General features: G+C 32.1%; 1 long non-coding RNA gene across 1 annotated transcript; it reads left to right on the top strand.

Moving 5' to 3' along the window:
* The first annotated feature begins 1,688 nt into the window (after positions 1-1,688).
* LOC107792435 (uncharacterized) lies at positions 1,689-4,616 on the top strand. The gene is made up of 3 exons (XR_001649530.2): positions 1,689-2,800; positions 2,885-3,768; positions 3,850-4,616. It is a non-coding gene; the product is annotated as an uncharacterized LOC107792435 (long non-coding RNA).
* Positions 4,617-5,031: the final 415 nt, after the last annotated feature.

Here is a 5,031-nt window from a genome sequence, read left to right as displayed (position 1 = left end):
TCATCATAGTTCCATATTCTTTTAGCGTTTTGTCGTACTGATTTCACGTTTCAGGTAGCTGTAATGTAAACCCTCGACTTTGTTGTTTGTCCTCTTTCAGCAGATTTTGGCATTGCCACGCGTTACTGCACAGTCGTCGTTTGCATTTAGGTAATAGAGTAGGTAAAATGTTTGTTTCAGTTGGCAAGAATTTGCAGATGAGATTATCTACCATAGTTTTAGCATCGTCGATGCTTTAGACTATTTTCACAAATTATTTGTTATGGGACCATTTTTGTTCTGCTTGTTATGTGTGAATTATATGCTGTGAATATTAATGAAATAATATTATTGTAAAATACAAATTGTTTACAGTGAAAATAATACATAGAGTTATGTAACAAATTAGTTTTAACAATTTTGTTGTTTTTAATAAATACTTTTATTTCCATATTTCTAATTCATGTATATCCTATTCTAACTAGTCTTTTGGTACACGCATTGCGCGTATACCCTATCTAACTAGCACTATATATATTAAATATTGTATTTGAAACTAATGAATTTTAGCTTTAAAAATCTTATTTCAGCAAGAAGTATCCCACAAACAAATAATCCGAGTTACTTTTTAAGCCTAAAACTTGGTGTATTCTAATATCTTCCATGTTGGCATAAGTCTAAATTTCACTGAACTAATTTCTTTTAGTATTTGAAATTTATGTATTTTTTCTTAATTCTTGTTTGCTTCGAGGGTAGAAAGAGAAACTTCATAAAAAGCTAACGATATAATTTATTCAATTCAAATAGAGACAAAGAGAAATAAAATGTATGGACTTATATCTAATTTGAGCCGCATAACTTGGATCAACCTTTTCGGAAGCTAAATTAGCATTTTCATAATCGTGACCATCATCAATACGGAAATTTTAATATTAACACATATTTTATGGACTACTAATTTTTTTTTTTACTTGTAAGATCAAATCTGAAATGAAAATTTGTTTTAAATTCTCGTCATTTATTCTACGTACAAACATTAATTAATAGTACTTGGATTACTATCTCTTGTTAATGAAAATAGGGTAAAACAAACGTGGTGAACATTTTGTGTTTTAGTTGTTGATTCAGGGTATTGATCGTTTTTCCTCATATGTTTAACGATTTAAATAAGATAAAGCTTTAATGATTTTTAAAGTCCAAAATATTAGGACTTCATACCTAGTCCAAATATTAAGCAAACTTTTAATTATTTTCAAATTCCTAAGTACTAGGAAAGTGTTTAAATTACGTTTTTGTTCAATGAAAAATATATTTTTAAAGAATAAAAAAGGTGAAAAAATATTTCGTTAAAGACATTCGTGTTTTTAGTATAGTATATATTATGTCGTATAAAACAATACATAAATTCTTATAAAATAATACAAAAACTTTTGAATAACATATTTGAGCATTATTTAAATTGCAAAAAAAATCCAAATATACCCTCTACTATTATATATTGTTCAAATATACCTATGTTATACTTTTGGCCCACATTTACCTTAACGTACATCAAAGTTTTAAATATACCCCTCTTTTAACCGATAAAACACGTGGCAACCTCTAATAAAATTTCCCAACCCTGTAACTAAAAGACCCGAACCGAATAAAACTAAAACCTGGTCCGTTTCCCATTTTCCGTTTTAAGATAAAACTCCTCTTTACCTAAATGAACCAGTCCCCACCAAGAAAATTAGAAAGGGCACGAACGATGATCTCGAACTAGGGTTCTTTCTTTCTTCAAAAAAATCGCAATAGAACGCTCTACAGCTTCAAAGGTTCTTTCTTTCTTCAAAAATTACCTCTTTAATTAATCAACTTATGTTTCTTGTAGAATCAAAGAATATCCATATATATCCGGTGAAGATCTAAGGTTTTAGGTTTCTTGCTAAATGTACCTATATATGTTCTTATCATTGTTTTTAATTTTTGTGTTTGCCGATTTATTGATATATGTTAGTCCATGCGCCTTTTTTGAGGTGATCCCTATATTTTTCTAACTTTCAATTAAGGTTTTGGTCATTTCTGAATTTTTATTATTTCAGCGTTGGGTTTTGATCTATTTGGTTGTCTCGATATTGGTGTGTTACATTTGATATGTGGATATGTGTATTTATGATATATGTTTCCTGTAAGTAGGAGGTGTTTCTGGTTTAGGGTATCTTGTTTTTGTTTATGGGTATTAAATAATTTCAGTGGTATTTTTTTGTTATAAAGTTAGTGAAATTATTTTTTTCAGCATTGTCTTTTAGTTGTGGTATGATTGTTCATATGGGGGGGAGGGTAAGTATTATAAAGTTGAAGGGGATGCAGGAATTAAACACCTTTTGTGCCTTGTCTGTGAGGAATTTAGAGTCCTAAATCTGTATGTTATAGATGAGTGTGAGCCTTCTGTTTCTGTCCTCAACATTTTCCATCATACTGAGACATATGCAACTATAGCATTAGCTGGTACTGATGATAGAAGAAGAAGGTACTATCTCAAGGCAAAAAGAAATTTCTTAGAATGCACATTTATTTTCAAGCATTAAAAATGGGGTACAAGGAGGGTCTGAGACCATACAATGGATTGGATGGTATATTCTTGAAAGGTAAAGCTAAGGGCCAATTATTAGTTGTTGTTAGGAAAAACAATATGAACTACTTTTATCCTTTAGCTTGGGCTATAGTTAATTTAAAAAAAATATATATATATATATGGACTTGGTTTCTGGAGCTACTTCATTATTCACTGAACTTGAAGATGGGTGATGGAGACACTTTAATGTCAAACACACAGAAGGTATTTTCTTTTTCTATCTAGTACAATTTCTATCCATTTTTTGTTTCTCAATTTTAGCTTGTATTATTGATTTCTTGCTTGTAGGGATTAATTGAGGCAGTCAAAATAGTCCTTCCAGAAGTAATGCATAGGTTTTGCCTAAACATGTAGAGGCAAACTATAACAAAAACTATAGATAATTGGAAATAAAGAAGTTATTTTGGTGGAGTGCTTGGTGCACTTATGAAAAAGACTTCAAAAATCAGTTGAAAAGTATGGGACAGTTGAAGGAGGAAGCTGTCGTGGACTTATTGAAGATCCACCTCAGTCTTACTGTATGGCATACTTTGAAACTATGTGCAAGAATTAGTCAGTTGACAATAATTTGATTGAGTCTTTCAATTCTTAGATTTTGGAAGCTAGATACAAGCCTATGATTAATATGCTAGAGGAGAATCAATTGAGTAAGAATGAATATGAACTTGGAAGTGTGTGTACAGTCCCCAAAGCATGGAGCTTTATAATGACTATATGAAAATAGCTTATCAAGCTTGTCGAGTTGATTTCAATGGTGATGATGGTTTTGGGATGGTGGAAGAGGTTAGCAAACACATTGTCAACTTGCAGATGAAAAGATGCACATGCAAGGCATGTGATTTTTCTGGAATCCTATGTCCTCATGCAATAAAGATATTGTTGTATTTGAAGGAAAATACTTTGAAGGAGATGCACTGTTGGTATAGTAAAGAAGCCTTTCTACTGACATATAAGCATAAATTACAGCCAGTACATGGTGAGAAGTTCTTGAAAATAAACCTATCTCAACGCATGGAACCTCCGTAATTGATGAAGTTGGCTGGCAGGCCTAAAATCAAGAGAGTTGGACAAAAGGATGAGGCAAGGTGAGTGGAGTCAATCTCGGAAAGGAAGGACTATGACTTGTGGCAATTGTAAGAGAGCCAACCCACAATGCAAGGGGATATAAAAAGGTAAAGATTACTTAATCAATTTAATTATCCACTTGTTAAATAACTATTCAACTCTAACTGCATTGTATTTTTGTGTAATAGCCAATAAAAGGAAAGAAACTGACAAAGGGTAAGCATCCATCAAATGAGGGGTAGACATCCAAGGCTAGGAAGCTAGCTAAGAGATAGAGAACTTTGCTTGGTCAAGACACTGAGGATGATGAAGTGATGCAGTCCCAATTAGAAACTAAAGATGTTAGCGTATCAGCATTCCAATGCACTGTCAGCAGTTAATCCTTTGTGTTTATGCCTACTCCAAATGTGTATTCTTTTTCAGATTTTGAGTTTTCAACTTTTGAGGATGATCCTGAACCTGTAATAAGACCCAATATTATATTAGAATCACAAACTAGACTTCTAGAAAGACAGCAGGTAAAGATGCCCTTAGGGACAGAGAAAATCAAATTCACAGGGAACCACACGTGTAAGTGAACCAGTTGATCTTTCATACTCACCTAGAAACTTGACAAGGAATTGACTGGAAATCAGTTGGAGATACAAGCGAGACAGAGAATTGGGAAGTTGTAGCCAAGAAGGGGAATTTGATATTCTGCTTAGCATGGAAGGAAATGGAAGGACAATCCTATTTTGTTCTGTTGGGCAGTGAAAATTTGAATGTAATTACCGCTATATGACAGTTTACATTCTCTTTGATTTTTGGTTGTGTTGGTGACATATGGAGTTGGATGTCATAATATGACTTAGGTTGTATAAGTTTTTGGGGTTGTAACAAGGCATCCACTTCTCCAGTTAGATGTACTTGTCAAGCTTATGACTATCTTAAATTATGGGATTTTTACTATTTTATATTTTGTTTGTTTTAGTAATTACCAGGTTTAGTTGTGACAAAATGATAATTAATTTATATATTATACATATAGTTGATTTTTGCAGATGAAGTTGTGTTAATTTTTCAGCTGTATTTTTTGCAACTAAAGTTGTGCAGTTTCATACATATCTGCAAGTTTTGGAGGTAGATAGTGTTCTGATATGCTAGGCTAAATTTGTTCATAAGCTTATGGCCAACAAGCTAGGCCAGAAAATTTGGTTATAAACCATGTACATATTTTACTTAACATTTGATATATATGGCTAGTCTTGAGAAAGTCAAACCAAAATTGAAAAGCAACAAAGTTATGTGAAAAAACTACTAGTATTAATTTAGAAAAATAATTTAGATATATACTAACCCAAATACAGCCAAAGAGCAAACTTACAACGCAT

This window comes from Nicotiana tabacum, chromosome 12 (assembly GCF_000715075.1).
Source record: "Nicotiana tabacum cultivar K326 chromosome 12, ASM71507v2, whole genome shotgun sequence".
Classification (NCBI taxonomy): Eukaryota; Viridiplantae; Streptophyta; class Magnoliopsida; order Solanales; family Solanaceae; genus Nicotiana; species Nicotiana tabacum.
The sequence above is the reverse complement of the archived record's forward strand: the minus strand, read 5'-3'. Positions and strand labels throughout refer to the sequence as shown.